Genomic DNA, 18,752 nt, shown 5'->3' with positions numbered 1-18,752 from the left:
GATACCTTTTCTGTATGTTTTGACTTACTGTGAAAAGCAAACCCATGAATTTGCTATTGTGAATTAACTAAAACTGCCAGTATATTTATAGTGATGGCTAAAGGTATCTTTTTCATATGAATTTTAATGTGTTGATCGTTATTATAATGGCTTAAACTTGGAATATATTAAAATGTTTACAATAAATGTGCACAACTGTCTGCTATGTTTTTAAAAATGAAAGTTAATTTTTCAGTCTTTATAAGACCTATGAACAGGTTGTGGTTAATCTGTTGAGTTTATACTGAAAGTTAAAGCTCTAGCTAAACACTTGAAATTAAGTTTGTGCCTTAGTAGTGCTTCTAATTCACAGTTCTAATGTATTTATAATATTGGGAAGAACATGGTGATGTTTAACTGTCTCTTTTAATTTTTTGAACTCTGCATGTTTAGAAGACATGCAGAGGTTCTCTTGTACATCTGCTGAATGTAAAGTGCCTTGTAGAACACAGAGAAGTTTAATCTGATGATGCTTCATTTCTGCCCTGTGCAGTGCATTATTCTGGTAATTCAAGCTCTGTCATAAACTAAACTTTTTAAAAGCTAGATGTTCTCATGCTCACTAATAAACTAACACATTAAGTATTCTTACTAGTAGAGGTTTTTTTGAAGTTAAATAGTGATCATAGTTGTTGACTGTCTGCAAATTTAAAGCATATCCTGTTTTTTTCCCAGCTTAACTGAAGGGTCAAAAAGGATGCTATAGCTGCCTGCTTTTCACATCCTAACAGCACATCTCAAGCAGAGAGAGACTCTTGAGGTTTGATCTGGAAGTTAGGATGGTATTTTCACAATCTACCTTTAGGCATCTATTTTAACTGGCCACCAGTCCCTCTCTCTTCAGTGGAGAAGGCAGAGATATATTGCTGATACAAATCACACTTTTAAGTACCTTAATATTACTTGATCTGAATTGGCCTTTCAAGGAACTTGTCTCTGTAAGTTGATTTTAAAGGAGGTGAAGGTCCTTCAGCTAAGCTAAGTGCCTGTAGGTGGGTTGCGTGAAATTGTCCTCCCTGTTGCTTTGCCTTATGCTTAGGCAACTTGGTAAGACTAGATCTTGGCTCCCTTTGTAGCTTTTGGGGTTTGAGGGAGAGAATCAATGAGAGAAAATGTGTTCAAGTATACTGCCATTAAGCACTTAGTTGCTTTATTTTCTGTGTAAATTATCTCCTGTAAATTTCACTTGCCACCTGAACAGTTAGTTCTTTGTGCTCTGGATGGTGACTTCAGAGTTCAGGAGAATGTTAAGAACCTGTACTTAAAGTAAGTAAGGTAGTGCTACTGAAATAATGCAGATGGGGGACTACTGGTGAGATGATGTGTAATGCATGAGGTGGTTTGTCCTCATGTCCACATAGGTCTCGATTATGTATTGCTTAGTAAGTTTTAGGTACGTACAAGCGAATTACTTCTTGGGGACTTGCATACAAGATGCTTAGCTCTGCTCTGGGGCTATCCATGCATTTCTTGGTTCAGAGCACTACTCAGTCTTGGATTCAGAATACAGATGTTGGTCCAGTCAAGTATCAGTCTTTACTGTTTAAGTCCGATTTCCTTAGCATACTTACATGAAGAAGGTTGCAACATCAGGCTTTGAGGCAAAAAGATTTAATTCTTCAGTGGAATGGAGAGCTTTATCTTAGTGAGGTTGTAAAAGTCAAAGCTGGTATTTCTGAATCTGTGAACACGGAAAATGGCAAGGGTAGCCCATATCTTGCAAATTCAATGATTCTTTATTGTGATGTGATTAATTAGTCGGGAAAAAAATTGCATCATGCCAATTAAAAAAGCGGTACTGCTCGCACACTGTTGTCTATGGCATTGTCTCATGCTGAAGTTTTTTCCCCTCTATTCTTCAGAGGTTTTCACACAACTTCTTGTGTAAATTTGTGTAGAAACACTAAAACAGGCACATGGCTGAGTTGATGGAATTTCTCTGCGAAGTTACTTAGTTTATAGTATCCCTATTGTGTATTGTTTGCTGTGCTGGGTGAAAGTGCTGCAAGAAATGTTCCTCTGTTGCTTTTCTGAGCACTTCTTTTGACTCACGGAATAATAAAAATGCATTGAGATTCACAGCATAGTCGATTAAGCTTTAGATGCTCTTATTCCCTGGTTTGATGTCTTTTTGCACTATTGTCTTACCTATTCTGTGAAGAACAGTCACCAGCTGCTCACCCCTCCAGCTACTGTCTGTCAATGCCGCTTCTAAAGATACTGGCATGCATCAACCTAAAATCTTAGATTCAAGATAGTTGCTTCCCTGCAGGGTGCAGTTGCCCTCTCTGTCACCAAGGAGAGTGCTGTGTTCCCGTGCTAGCAGAATTGATATTTGAGAACTTGTCTTCACTGGGAGCTGGCTTGGGTCTTCTACTTTGGTAGGTCTTGAACCATGCACATAATAATGACTGAGACCTCACGCTTTACACTGGGAAGCAGCTTGAGACAGTAAGAGGAAATACCAGTTTCTAGAGAATTACATCTGTAAATACATAAACAGTTAAAATGCATCAATGCATTAAATAAGTCATGTCTGCAGCTTTTCATTTGATATTTTCTCTGTAAGAATGAGTACTAAGTTAACATAAGGAAATGCTTACTCTACTAATTACAAATGAAAGTGGACCACATTCTTTAAATACTTTACTTGCATCTTCCACTATCCTGTGCCTAAGTGTTGCTCAATGAAATTATAAAAATTAGTTCTAGAACATTGCTTCTGGAGGAGGTTTTATATCTCGTATGTATATATGTACATGGTCTATGCCTCTAGAGAGATTCTATAGCAGAAATAGAAGTGCTATTCAAAACAGAAGTATGAATATTTGGGAAACTGGTCTTAAATATCCAGATTCCAGTTCTCTAGGATGTCTTGAATATTAGCATTCTAATATATATTTGGATCATAATTTATACAAATTTATAATTTTTTTTAGGAAAGTAGTCAATCTTTTTAGCTGAAAAACTGAGTTTTTAGCTAAGAGTCTTTTAGCCTTGCAGCTACATTAATGTACGGGCTTTGTGAACTTCTGTCCAAAATGAACATGTGTCCTGCCACTGAAGGTGTTAGATGCAAGGAGAAATATGACAGAAAAAGTTACTTTACTGGAGATTTAGTGGAATCTCTGAAGTGAAAGGCTTGCATTTAATGGAAAGGGTCAGGAGTGTTTCCTCAGACATGGAAAGTGCTACATCACAGTGAAAGCTGCTGTGTTTGCTCTGGGAAGCAAATCTGAAGACTGGAAGTGAACTCTTTCTTCTCCCTGGTCAAGACTTTACCAGCAGAAAAGGCTCTCTTACCTGGCTTTCCAGTTTCTCTTCATAAGTCTGCTTATTTCTGTTGTCTTTTATTTTCCTTGTACCTGAAGTTCTCGTTCTTGCCTTATTAGTTTGTATACCCTGCAATCCAAGCAAAACTGCTTGTATCTTCTCAGTTTGCCTGCCTGTTTTAGGCTTCTGGTGAAGTTTTGCAGTGGCTGCAACAAAGAAGTATCTTGGTGCATGACAGTAGCTACATCCGGAACTTAGTGATGGCAGTGCATCAGAACACAAATGGAAAAAAAATCCAGTCTTGCACCTTCTTTCATAAATGCTGGAAGTCTCTTGTTCTAGGCCACCTAAGAAAATAGCATCCATGATGCCTGGTTATCAGATCCCTTCCTGGTCCCTGATTACCTTATTACTGTTTTCCACCCTCTCCACACTTGACTTTTCAAGCCAGGAACTGTTTTCAGCCACTTGAAAGAAGGTTGATGTTTTTTAAAAAAATTATGTACTTCTCACTTCCGTGAAAATAGGTTTAAACATCTCATTGTTAAAGTAGTGTGATGTTTCCCAATTCCCCCTTTCACCTGAAGAGAACTTGGAGTATTCCTCATCCCATTTTGAAGGGTGCTTTGTCTATCCTCTGTTTCATCCTTTGCAAGAAGCGAGGATTTTGCTTAATATTTATTCAGCCTTGTCCCACAAAAATGAGATGAAGGAATTGGTATGAAAATGTTGGCATTGAATGAGGCAAGAGCCTACCTTCTGTGTGGAGGATATATCGGAAGAGAAGAGGGGATACTTCTGCTGATAGTTAACTTTGGAAGTACCACATTAGGAGGGACTGTTCAAATTATAACCCAGTGACCTGTGGCACATGTTCCTAGAAGGAACATTACTTTGTTGCTGAGGCTTTTGACCAGAAAGGCAGGAGCATCTTTCGTGTGCCACCTGCAAAGAAAAAGAGTAGATATGGAGGCAAATAAAATATGGCAACAGATTTTCAGCTCCTTTGAAATTTGCTTTTTTTTTCAACTCTGGTTTCTGGTTTATCTGGTAAAAATCAGTGTGGTTTGTATGTGTGTTTTTTGCTGAGGCCTTGTGTTTCAGGCTGAAGCTTGATTTTCAGTCTAAAAAGGGTCTTATTCCCTCCTGGAGTTTCTGCACCGTGCTCTTAAAGGGGAGGTTGGTCCAGTTGAGGGGCTTCCAGAAGGAAGCTTCTACAAGATTAAAATAAACCTAAAAATAGTATGTTTTAATTATTAAAATCTTTGCTTATGATAGTGAATTATATTTCAGTATTTGAAGTATTAAGTGGAACCTTTTTTCTTAGGTAGGTGTAAGTGAAAGCTATATCACTCTTGTCCAGGAAAGTTATACCCGAGATGAATTGTGGTTTTGTACAGTACCATGGGATTCATCAGGCAGTGGTCTGATGATCCTGGTGAGTCCCTTCCAACTCAGGATTGCTGCATCTAATTCTGGTCGCCTGGTGGACCATTACTTTAGAATGGATATGTTTGATGTCTGAATCCATGTTACTGGGCAGTTTGTATCATGATGATGCAAAAACTTACTGCATGATGTTTTCTCTACAGTTCTCAGGCTAAGTAGAAGATAAATCACTTCCTTACCTACCTACTTACCTTATTAGTGGCCAGTATCTACATATGCAATGAGCTGTACTGAATATGCAATATCTGTAGTTTCAGAGGCTTTCTTTCCCAAGATGATAATTGTAAGTGCTGTCAGGATGTACACATACATTGTCACAGTCCTTTTTATCCTATTTATCTTGTCGTATTTATCTTGTGTCGTGTAACCCTATCTGATTTACATGGCGATTTCAGTCAGATGCTGATATTTGGCAGTGTAGAGATACAGTGTAGTGGTGTAACAATAATCATTTTAGCTACGTTCATTGCTGGTGCCATCAGTATCATGGTGGCCTTTCATGCTGCAAAACCTGAATATGGACCAAAGAAAGGCTTCTGTCAGCAAGGAATTCAGTACGTGACTTTTGTATAACCTCATGTAAGTTTGGCTAGAATGCCTGGAGGAAGGTAGGTCTAAACTGGTATAAAGTGAGAGCTAGCACTGCTATACACTTTAAATGTTTACAGGTGTGCCAGTCTGCCAGCTAAGATGCCATTATTTTCCGAGTCTTTCAGGTTTTCTTCCCTCTCTTGTGGCCTAACTTTTCCCTACTCCCCATCTTCATGAATGTCTTTCTTCTTTCCAGCACCTGAAAGATTGCTTTGTCATCATGTTAGTCCCTGATGTTGTACATGGTCTGTCATGCGTCCTGTACACAGCTGCTGCCTTTGCTACATTAGTACGTGGTTATAGGATAGAGTAGAAAAGAAAATAGGGACCGATGGCAGAGGAAACAAGTGCTTAGGTTTACCAATCCTTTTTTAATAGTTGAATAGTTAAAAGTGGTCTAATCAGGCAAGAAGTTCAAGGCTTAAAGAAAATAGATAAACAGTAGTGATGTTAATCAAAACACAAATAAAATTATCAATCTAGTGGGAGCAGAGGTGTTTAAATATTTATGCAGTATGTTCTCCCCTCACCTTCCCAGCCTTGTAGTACCTGTGGCCCTGCTGATGTTACAACGTGATGGTGGAATGCTTAGGATAACTCATGGCTCCTAACAGCCTCCAGCAGCCACAACATGAGCCGCAGCTAGCTGAAGTTGAATCTGGAGGCAGTGCACAAACAGTTCAGGTGCCATTAGAATCTCTGTTTCAGGAAGCCCTAATGCAGGTGTCTCAGCTGGTCATGATGATCATGTGTAATCCTGACCAGATGGCTGTGGTCAGCTCGTGCCAAGGATTGACTTGGCATTTGCCCAGAAAATCCTTTATGGTAATTCTGAGGTCTTTGTGGTACCCTCCACACCCTCGGTTGACTTGTGTGGCAGGAGGGATTGCAGGCAGCTGTGGAGCAGCAGGGCCCACCATCAACAATCGGCAGAACCACTGGAACTGAGCTGTGTACAGGGCTGTTTCCTAAGGTCTGTCTGCTCTGGCACTCTAACTCTGGCAGAACTTACTCAAGGCTAAAATTTGCAGTTCTGTATATGGATGCCAGTATTGTTCATTCCAGTTATCAATGCTCAGGAAGGGAGAATACCATCCATAGTCATAGCTAGAGGTGACACAGTGATTGATGGGACAGTACACATGGAGCATTTACTGTTGCAAAGCAATCCAAATTGTTTCCTTAGTCACAGTCCAACATATTTAGTACTGCCAACCATAAGTACCATATATACTAGCAAAAAAACTAGGCTACATCTGCAGGATGTGTTGTATAGAGACCTAAAAGTAGTTTCAGGTAACAGATGGCAACTCTCGGTCTGTTATATAAAATTATTTGTAAATGTCAGGAAAAAGATAAAAATAGAATTAATTCAGTCAAAAACTCCTGCAGGTTTAAAGAACATACTGAGATTGTATTTGATGGGTAATAGGAGTGTTTGACAGGAAATTTATTGCAGTGGACCCAGTGGCTTGAAACTAAGCCTAAATAGTAGAAGAGGAGGGCTTCCCCTCTCTTCATCTCCTTTGGAATTTGTCAATTGAGTAAAAAGATGTGCAGCATTTACCTCCAAAGTGAACACCAGTGTGGGTCACCACACTTCAGGGTTCAATCATGGTGCACTGAAATCCCAGAGTTCTCAGACTAAGCTAAGGTAGCAAAGACTGAGGTGATTTTACCATCTTTACTGACTCTGCTTTAGTCCCAGCTGTTAGTCAGAATACTAAGATTTCACTACTTTTGCCCCTTTGTGCTTTTGTTTCTCCTTCTTTCTTTTCTGATTTTTTTTCTTTATGTTAATCAAGTCTTATTTAATTAGCCAAAAACTTGCCTTCTGCAACCTTGTGACCAGGTACAAAGCAATGTCTTTGATGTTATAATATTTTGGTGGAGCTTGAAGTGACTGAAAGATGACACACCTTTTCATTAATAGTGGCTGGTATGGGAGAGCCTAGTAAGACCAAATGGCATTTTCTTATTTGGTTAGTATTCAATTTTTTTCCTCCCTTTCTTTCTTGTTACACTTGTACATCCCTTTCGGCTTCACACTGTGAATTTCTAAGCTATTTCAATTTTTTTTCCCATCCCTAAAAGTACTGTTAACACTATTACCAACATTTTGGTTTGTCAAGACTGTGAAAACAGGAGTGTTATTTATGTTCTATATTTTGTATATATAAAATAATGAGAAAGGGATACAACTGAAGATCTAGGTGACCCTTCAAATAATTTAACTGGGTAGGACTTGCTACTGCATCGCCTGCTTTCTTTATAAAACACACATTTCTATATGCTATTCTGCAGTGCAATTAAGCAGGATGAAATTGCTTGGCTCGTAACCCTGACATTTCATATGATACAAGGCAGCATCGTGTTAGCTCCTTTGTACTCATAGACCAAGGTAGTCACCACAGGGACTACATCTCATTAAGCAAGGATTTAGAAAAGGGGCTGGTGTAGTTCCCTTGAAGTGGACTTCTGTTACATAGCTTCACTGTACAGAAAGAAAGCTATTAAGCTGAACAAAGTGATCTTCCCATCATACAGCACTTGATTATTGTATATGGATAAACTGATCATCTTAATTCAGAAAGAAAATGGGACTGTTGGAGAGAATTCAAATAATGAAGTGTTTGGGGAAAAGCTATTAAGACACACAATATACGTAGTCAGCAGATCAAAGAAAAGGATGGAAGATGATATAGTACTTATATATGGCAAAGTACACTGATTCTAGTGACCTTTTAATAAGATATATATATATAATTAATATATATAATATATAATAATTAAGTCACAGAAGATGCAGCTGTATCTTATACTATTAATTTATACATATGAGCAGTTGATTCAGAAAAGTAGTAGAATTGAAGTACGCTATAGGTCTTAACAACTGTCTCTTTGAACAATGCACAGTGATCCACATTTGATGTTTGACATTTGAAAAAGTTACATGGCTGTCGTATAGAACAAGTGATGACAGTGGTACTGCTTGGCCAAAATAGTACCTGGGAATGACTGTCTTCAGCATCAAACTCCATGGCTACTTAGTGGCTTAGCTTTTGTAATGATTTCAAAGCCTGGTCATCAAAACAGTCAGCTCTTTCTTCTTGGTGCTCTGGGCCCTGGACCGCTCTTTCTTAGGAGGCAGTAGTCCTGCCATCCTTGCTGTACTTAAATTCCGCAGTCCACTGAGTCCAAAAAAAGAGAATTACTATGGTGATGGTCCTTCTCCTCTTCCTGTAGTACACAAATCTGCAGAATGCCTATAGCTATTATTGAATATTCAAAGTCAGTGGTTTCCTTTCTCTTTTCCTCTTGTGATCAAATAAAATCCAATCATGAACAATGCACTTTTGCATTATTCTACACCGCTGTTTCCGCTATGAAATACAGTTACTGCATGCCTGCAGCTAGTGTTTCCTTGGCTGCACATCCTGTTGCCTTCATCATTCTAGAAATCATGCTAAACTTATGTTCCTGATTCTAGTTTACAAGGCACCTCTAGCTAGGGACGTTCTTTTGGCCTTTAGAACGAGTTGCTTCTTTCTGTGATGACATTGAGTCATCTTTAGTGTTGTCCTTTCTACTGTACGTAGCTCTTCCGATGGTCATCTAAAGATATCTGACAAGTATGTTGGTCATGGAATGTGCTCAGAGTTGTCCAACCATCAAACTATTTCTGGGTCCTGTCTTCCTTCTCTGCATCTGGGCAGCCTTCTGCCTCCCACTGGCAACAGCACCCAGCCATAGCTTTGTCAGCAGAAGCCTGGGATCCTTAGGTGTCTTTTCCTTCTAGCTCTAGCAATGTCTGCCCATCCTAATCTGTACAGAGAGAGTTATTCTATTCCACTCCTTTCTTGAGCAGCTACTGAACTCATTTTCCTCTGCCTGTCACCAAAAGCCAGGCTTTGCCTATAGGGTGGTAGTGATTGAACCCCACTCCCTGCCATGATTGGCCAGCTGCTGCAGACTTACCCAAAAGGTTACACAGCTACTGCTCTAGTGACCTGGGAAGGGTGAGGAGCAGTGGCTGATACTGAAAGGCACTCCTCTTGTTCATTTTTTCACAGCCCTGCAGCTCTTTTTGCCTGATTTTGTATGCTGGAGTGTGAACTCACTCAGGAGGTGTTATGATGTCACCTTAAAGGAAAAGGGCTAATCAGAAAATCTCCACAAGTTACAGTCTTTGCACTACTGATTGGACTGTAGGTGGAATGGGGGGGGGGTGTTGTTTATTTTGTTGTTTGGGGTTTCTTTGGTTGTGGTTTGGTTTTGGTGTGGTTTTTTTTAATAATTGGTGAACACCTAGTGTAAATACTTGTTGGTGTCACAATTTAAAATCACTTCTTACAAATGGAGAGTTTCTATGCTATGAGAAAACCTCACTTGCTTGACAGTGGGACTGTGTTGACAAGTAGTTTACAATCATTTTAGTGTCTTGGTGTGGCTTTAACAGAATACTTCCTTTGCTTTCACTGAAGCTTCACTTCCTTTGCTGTCATCATTGGCTCTGGTTGTGAATAGTACATTGCTTCTCTTGGGGTGCTTATTCAAGTACAGCTGCAAAAAAAACCCCTCAAACAAACTAGAGTTCTCTGCTTCAGGAAAGTTAGTATTCTCAAACACTTCCTTTGTTCTCCCTTCTTTGTTCTAATCTTAATTCCAGCAGGTTTTGTTTTCCATCTTCATTCAACAGGAGATATTCCATGTATGGGTTTTTTTGGCTATAGAAGGCAACTAGGGAATTCATGGATCCACTGTTGGTATGGTCAGTATCCCTTTGAAGTAATACAGATCATATGCTCCATTTACAGAAGCATCTGAGCTGCTGCTACAGCAAGAAACTATCACTTAATGTGGGCCATTAGATCAATCTACATTATGATCTGCTTTTCAATAAAAACAAAATCAAAAGTTTTGATAAAGGCTAATTTCCTTAGATTTCTCCTTCTTTTGTATAGGAATGATACATTTAAAGTGCCTGTGTTTGTGCCAACAGATTTTTCTCTTAACCTAGTGCTGAGAAATTGCTCTTCCTCTCCAAGGACCCTCCTCTGTGGTCTGCTGTAGGCTAACCAACTAAACTGAATCTCAGCCTTTTTCAACACTTGAAAGCTGCCGTTCACAGAATTTTTCAGGAAACATGGATTGAGATTTTTTCAGCTGCCCAAAGTGAACTTGGGAAACCAGTGAGAGAACAGAGACTCAAACACAGTGGTACACAGATGGTCTGGTGGTTTGGAAGTAGTCTGATGCTATGCCAAAAATTACTAACCATTTCTATTAAACCTGTATGTACTCGTATGAGTCTGCAGCCACCTGCCATGGAATTGTGACCTAAACCACAGACTGTTGCGTTTGCTGTATTGTTAGGCAGTATTCTGAAACCTGATATTAAACCTGACTGAGAACATGGTTTCTTGTTTGTAGTTCAGGTGTGTTGCTGTATAATACAGCTTGTTCAGCTGTCTTTGTATTTCTAGTAAGAGCCTGTAAAGCTTTACTTGTCTTAAAAGATACAGGAAAAAGGTAAAGGAGCAAATAATCTCTCTCTCTCACTGTCCTACGGAGGTTATCAGAAATCCCTGTTCTTGTTATCTACAAAAACAAAAGAAGGAACTGCTTAAAAAGCAACCCATGCACTTATATTTTCTCCCACTCTCACCTTTTTTTTTTTATCCACTATAACCTCAATTTGGCAATCCGCAGGATGGGTTGTAAATTACTGCATTGATGTCAATATTTGCAAATGATGGAAAGAAATTAGGAGTTCTTACACTCTTTGACTTGCTAGTGACTGAATACTGCTTAATGTAAGAACATGCTATTTCATCTGAAGAAGTATGTAAGTAAGCAAGTCCTTAAAAGCTGCACAAATGTAAGATGAAGTATGATCATTTTCTAAACCAGCAATAATTCCATTTCTTTATTGAATTTCCGTTTTGGCTTTTTTTTCTTTTTGCATTTAAAAAGTAACTTCCATTCTCTCTCAAGTGATTTAGCAGGTTGAAAAATGGACGGATCTTTACATACATGTGGAAAATAATTTTCTTAAAATGAATACAACTATTCAGGCACTTTTTCACACCTTTGTCTGATGGATCTTATTTTCCTTTTATTTTTTTTTAAATATTTTGACCATTTCCATGTGACTGTTTCCATTAGCTTTTCCCAAAAATACACTGTACTAGAGAGAATCCTAGGCCTGTGACTGAAATCAGATCAGTTTCAAACATAAACTAATGACCTCATTTATCTTGCATAAAATATATGGGGTTTATTTTTGTTGGAACTGTATTACCTTACCATGTAATGAACATAAAATATATCTCCTGATCCAATGGTCTTATAACTTAATCCCTTCCTCCTTTTCTGAATTTGGTTACTTCTTCCTATCACAGCTACTTTTGTTTGTTTAAGGTGACTTCTTTTGTTAAGGTGACCCCATGCAGTGCTACAGGCTGGAGGGAGAGTGTCTGGGAAGCTGCGCAGTGGAAAAGGACCTGGGCGTGGTCAACAGGCACTGAAAATGAGTGGCCAGAGTAGCCAAGGCCAATGGCATCCTGACCTGTATCAAAACAGTGTGGCCAGCAGGACCACGGAAATGATTGTTCCTCTGTACTTGGCATTGGTGAGGTGGCACCTCAAGTCCTGTGTCCAGTTCTGGGCCCCTCACTACAAGAAGGACATTGAGGTGCTGGACCATGTCCAGAGAAGGGCAACAAAGATGGTGAAGGGTCTACAGGGGAAGTCCTATGAGGAGCAGCTGAGGGAGCTGGGATTGTTTAGCCTGGGGAAAAGGAGGCTCAAGGGAAACCTTATCACTCTCTACAACTGCCTGCAAGGAGGCTGTAAAGAGGTGGGGATCAGCCTCTTCTCCCAGGCAACTAGTGATGGAATGAGAGGACATAACCTCAAGCTGTGCCAGGGGAGGTTTACATTTGACATTGGGAAGAATTTCTTGATGGAGAGGGTTGTTAGGCATTGGAATGGGCTGCCAGGGAGGTGGTGGAGTCAGCATCCCTGGAAGTGTTCAAGAAATGACTGGATGTGGCACTTAGTGCTATAGTTTGTTTGACAGGGTGGTGATCTGCCAAAGATTGGACTTAAAGATCTTAGAAGTCTTTTCCAAACTAAATGATTATGTATTCTGCATTTCTTTATCAACATGATATTGAATTTATAGTGACTAGACTTTTACTCTTTTGTTTCAAATAATGCTGATAAAAATCTTATTTTCCCTGCTCCAACTCACAGTTGTTAATGACATAGAGAAGCGTGTTGCAGGAATGAACACAACTTATAGTTTACTAAAGCAAAAGTGAAATGTTGTGTGTGCACAAGTAAAGAGAAATAAATATTTTTATTCTCTACTTCCGATCAGCAAGTGATGTCCAGCCACTTCCTAGGGATCAGGGCTTCAGCATGCATAGTGGTTGCTCCAAAAAGTAAACATTGAATGCCTCCCCTTCCTCCTCCTTTCCTTAGCTTTTATATCTGAGCTAACCTCATATGGTATGGAATATCCCTTTGGTTAGTTTGGGTCAGCTGGCCTATTTGTGTCCCTTCCCAAGACCTTGCCCACCCCCAGCCTACTGCTGGGGGGCAGAAAGTTGGAGAGACAGTGCTGCTCAACAGTAGCCACAACACTGGTGTGTTATCAACACCTTTCTAGCTACCAATGCGAAGCACAGCACTGTGAGGGCTGCTGTGGGGAAAATTAACTGCATCTCAGCCAGACTCAGTAGAATCTATAAGCACAGATATCTTCCAAGAAAAATTCTAGCTACAGCTTGTGACAACATCATAGGTTTAGCTGGATTCTTGAAGACAACAGCAAGATGGAAGTGAAAGAGATTAGATTTTTCTAGGCATTTACCAAAAGAGAACACTTGGGGAAAAAAGGGCAAGCAAATAGTGGAAGTGACGTTTTGAATAACTGAAGCATAATTCAAATTGACAGGACTGGCTAGCGAAGGAAAAATAAAGTTGCAAAACAAGTTTCTTTTACTGAAGGAGATAAAAGAAGGAAGAAAACAAAGTATATGAGCAGAGGAGAGAAGGCAGGATCTGCAGAAAAGAGGAAAAAATTGTGATGATAATGTCTGGTGCCCAAGGAATAGTAAACATGACAAATGGACTGTGAAAGGGAATGGATGAACAAATGGTCTGAAAAGTTGGGAAATTTAAGGAAGATTCAATTAGCATCAGGAAGAAAACATACATATATGTAACTGGTACTCCCTTCTGAAGAAAAAGGGATAGGCTGTCATGACAATGGATCCAGAAGTATGTTTTCTAAGAAAAAGTTAAAGATCTGAAACTTCTAATCCAGTGAACAGAAGTGTACATATTTCCTAGAAACTTCCAGAGGAGTTTTCCCATTTCCTGAAGAAAGAAGGGCAAAGGTGTGATGATCAACAGATAACTCGAGTCAGTGCTAAGATCGATGAATTACTGAGAACAGTACAGAAAAAGAATATTTCATAATGGATATGCTAATATTATGGATAGTTTATGAGATTCAGTTTAGACCCATGCAGGGGGCAATAAAGTTGAGATAGAGCTAGATTGATGTACAAACGATGCCTACATGAATAGAAGGAGGATGGAAGGGCATAGGATATGAAAGCTTATCACAGAGCATGGCCTGGAGCAAAACAGGCATAGTGCTGTTAGAGCAACAGTCATCCTAGGCAGACTTCTGGGATCAGGATAAAAAATCCCAACACACTAGTTTTAAGAAGCATTTTGTAAACTTGTGAGAAGGCTTATGTGAGGCGATTGTACAACCTGCCAGAAATCTTGGTTTACAAGAGCCCGTTCCTATTTTGTGGTCTTAAATGTTTATCTAGATGGTCTCTAACTGTTTGTCTTCATCTTGTCTTATGACAACTTCTTTTTGTTAACTGTCATTTCATAGTGTCATATCACCATTACACACTTAACATTGCAGTAGTTTTTAAGCTTTTCAGCCTTTCCAAGGTCTCTTGAAACAGAGAGGTAAAATAAATCCATAGCCACATGGTCTTTTGTTGTTCTTTCTTCCTCAAAAGCTTGTTTTGCCTTATAAGGTAATTTTTCTTGCTTTTTTAACCAATTACTTTGCTATAGCTGAACACTTTTAACCTGACTTTTTAAGAAAACAAGGTTTATGTGATTGTGCATCTGCTAATCTTTCCTTATGAACCTTGAATTCATTGGCCTATTTCATCCAGATTTAACCAATAGGAAGAAAAATTAGAAATACTAAGTTTCTGAAAAAATTATGCCTTTATCTAAACAGCTGGGTAAAGAGAGCCTTCTAGAGGAAAGGCCATAAGGGCTCAATCTTGTCAGTTAAATTAAAATCCACATGGGAAGTCATCCTATAGGCACAAATCCTGAGGAAACCAGGTTGGAAACAGTAGTGTAAGAAAAGCACATGAAATTAGAGCTTTGCTAAACTAATGGGATACACACATGAATCATTTTTGGTCCCAGTTTTAAAGGATTACTGCTCATCCCCAACTAAGAAAGTATGTACAGGAAAAAAAAGTATGCTAAAAACTAGCATAGAATTTCTCAGCAGCAGCGAATGGTCAACATATATCCAAACAGTCTGTTCAAAAATAAAAATTCTGCTGCTAGGAGAAAAGAGAACATGTTGAGAACAAGACTGTTTCATGGTGGTCCTTTTATGAAGTGTGATTTTAAGAACACAGGGAAATTATTTTGAAGTTATGACTTTTGGAATTTTATTCTTCTGAGTAATTTCTTGAAAACCGGTATGTCTGCCTTTGCCCATCGGTGCAGATGACGGAAGGTGGCCTAATGCCAGCTACAAGAAATGACTATGAATGCAATGATGGTAGCAATAATGACATTACAGATGAAACATGTTTCCACTAAAGACTGAAATTTAAGTTAAATAGCTCTGACTGTATTTATCAATGATGATAATGAGCAATTAGTTCCTTTCCATAGGAAAGAGGCTGAAAGCAGGAAACACAGTATTCAGCATTTTTCTGTTACACAAGTGCATTCCATGTAAACAATCTATTTTCTTTTTCCCATCTACAATACTGTTTTTATGCATAACTCACACATATACACTGTAGCACTTTTACATCTGTTGGTAATAGCTATAATCCAATGGATAGTTCTTTGCATATGAGATGGAATCAGCACCTTCATCCTAAAATAAACAAGATTGATCATAAATCTTTGATGTCACAAACCCAGACTTTGTTTGCTAATCTCCAGCCAGTTGTGTACTGCAGCATCATGCATTTGCATACTAGCAACTGATGATTTATACCCTTTCTAGCAAAACTCCCAGTTTCTCTCATATATCTGTTGATAGCATCACCAATGTCGAACAAAATTGCCAGTGACTTTGTGATGCATTCAATCCTGTGGGAGCAAAATGGGGCTTCATAAAGGACTTTCCTTACTATGGTCCTGCAGCTTCAAGACTCTACTTGGAGACTGTTTTTTACCTCTGCATTTCTAAGCAATATGCTGTACACCTGACCAATAATTAACAGTTCTTTTTTTTTGATGACCAAATCAGGCTAGGTAAGTTATTGGGCCTGATCCTTTTGCTGGGACATCTCAAGTTATGGTAAAACTTCTGCAAAGGTAAAGAAATAAAGCCCCACCCATATCTTAATTTGTTCCATAAGCTTCTTTCTTGCAATTTTCTTAACATTGAAGCGAATATGAGCACAGCATTCACTTCAGCTGCTGGAGTTAGCTCGAGAGATTTGTTCACAAAGCAGCACAACCTCAGCTTGCTGTCACAGGCAGATTTGTTCTGAGCTTCTGTGGTTCCTCTGCTGCTGGTGCTCTGCCCGCTCTGATGGTGGCTGGCCTTCCACAGTGGCATTTGCCTGCACCTCTGCCTGTGCCACCGTGGCGCTGTGTGGGCTCATGCCAGAGCTCGTGTGCCCAGAGCTGTGGGTGTCACTGAGTGCACGTGCCGTTTCCTCACTCCAAACACTTCCTTGTACCTTGTCAGCCTCGCCATGTCAGGGCATGCAGTGTTTTTAGCTCACGATTTTAACTCTCACATGTACATTACGTCTTTCTGTGGGCAGAATACTTTGCTGTGAGATGTGTAGTGTTTTGACTAGCGGATTGCAGAGAGGTGCTCACAAAGCCTGTTCTGTTTATGCTGGGCATTCCTCAGGCAGAATTGGACTTTTCTTGGTCATGAACATAATTTGAGTCCAGCAAACCCCCAAGCAGTGTCCTTTCTTAAGCTATGGGTATTTTTAAGAGACTTGCAACACCAGTTTTTGTTGTGTTTTGTATGCAACTATATAAGAGTGGTTTTAATCGCAGCCATGGGCAGTCAGTGATTTCCTTCTAGTGTTTTCCAAGAGAAGTCTGCTTCTGGTCTTTGTTATTGAGACCATAAACAGGAGTGGGAGATCGTGGGTTGATCCAGAGCTAGGAAGGTCAAGTGGCATCAAAGGAAGGGGATGTCTCTTTCAGGGTCTTAATGGTAAACACATTGGCACTTCAGCATATTTGTCTGCATATCACTTCTGCAGTAATTAAAGACACCTTTTCATGCAAATGGTTCTTAGAAGTTCAGAGAGATGGAGGAGGATGTGTAAAAGATCACCTCATTGGGCTCATCAGTTATTAACATTTTTTTCAAAGGTTGAGTCATGTCAAATTGTCTCTCTATCTCTTGCTAAGGCACAAATATTTTTGTGAATGTGGTAACTGAAGCTTTTTTCTTAACCAACACCATCCCCCTTAAAAAGAAAAGGTGCCAAATATGAATCTCTATTCTAGTCCTGAACTGCTGGTGCTTCAGCAGTAAACAAGTCACATCACAGTTTATACGTGAGATGCCAATTAAGCCTTCCTTAGGAATGTTAAACAAGAGAAGTCTTAGATGAACAGTACTCCAGGATGTCATGTGGAATATAGCCCCTAAAAGAGAATGTCTTTTATGTTGTTGTTTTGTGATGATAAATGAAAAATAGTTGTGCTTTTAAACTAACCTGTAAGACTTGTTTACATCTATGTGTGCCATCATGTCAAGTGTTAGAATGAAGCCAGTGGTAAATTAAGGGATAGGAAAAAAAAAGGCAAACCACCATTTGCTAAAAATTCCTTCCGAAGTGTTTGTGATGTCTTTGCTGTTGAGGATGCTTATTTGTAATTTTCCAGAATTAGATCTGAACCCATCCAGAATGGGCTTTAAGTGGGAAGAAATATCTAGCATTATTTTGGGAGGAACAAAGATTTGTCAGTATGCAGGTCACTACTCTGAAGGAGAAGGTTTATTTTACTTTTTTAGGAGACTTTTGTCATGGGTAAAAACAGCGTGTGGATAGTGTGCTACTCACCTTAATGAGGGAACTGGCGGAAGAGCTCACCAAGACACACTTCACTGTTTATCAACAGTCCTGGCTCACTGGAGAGGTCCTAGATAACTGGAAACTGGCCAGTGTGATGCCCATCCACAAGAAAGGGCCAGAAGGAGTATCTGGGAAACTACAGGCTTGTCAGCCTGACCTCAATGCCCAGCAAGGTTATGGAACAGATCATCTTGAGTGCAATCACACGGCACCTACAGGATGGCCCAGGGATCAGACCCATGGATTTAGAGGGGCAGGTCCTGCCTGACCAACCTGATCTCCTTTCATGACCAGGTGATCCACCTGGTGGATGAGGGGAAGGCTGTGGATGTGGTCTACCTGGACTTCAGCAAAACTTTTGACACTGTCTCCCATAGCAGACTCCTGCAAAAAGCTGGCAGCCCATGGCTTGGACAGGGGCACTCTGTGCTGCGTTAGGAACTGGCTGGAGGGCTGGGCCCAGAGAGTGCTGGTGAATGGTGCTGCATCCAGTTGGCAGCCAGGCACTAGTGGTGTCCCCCAGGGATCAGTGTAGGGCCCGGTTCTGTTTAATATCTTTACTGATGATCTGGATGAGGGAATCGAGTCTACCATGATCAAATTTGCAGATGACACCAAGTCGGGGGGGACTGTTGATCTCCTGGAGGGTAGGAGAGCTCTGTAGAGGGACCTGGACAGGCTGGATAGATGGGCCGAATCCAATGGGATGAGGTTTAACAAGACCAAGTGCCGGGTCCTGCACTTTGGCCACAACAACCCCCTGCAGCGCTACAGGCTGGGCACAGAGTGGCTGGAGAGCAGCCAGGCAGAAAGGGACCTGGGAGCTTGGATTGACAGGAAGCTGAACATGAGCCAGCAGTGTGCCCAGGTGGCCAAGAAGGCCAATGGCATCCTGGCCTGGATCAGGAACAGTGTGGCCAGCAGGACCAGGGAAGTGATTCTGCCCCTGCACTTGGCCATACAAGTGATGAGGCTGCACCTTGAGTCCTGTGTCCAGTTCTGGGCCCCTCAATTTAGGACAGATATTGAGGTGCT

Source organism: Pipra filicauda, unplaced genomic scaffold (genome assembly GCF_003945595.2).
Source record: "Pipra filicauda isolate LSUMZ 115617 unplaced genomic scaffold, ASM394559v2 scaffold247_size1415610_pilon, whole genome shotgun sequence".
Lineage (NCBI taxonomy): Eukaryota > Metazoa > Chordata > Aves > Passeriformes > Pipridae > Pipra > Pipra filicauda.
The sequence above is the reverse complement of the archived record's forward strand: the minus strand, read 5'-3'. Positions refer to the sequence as shown.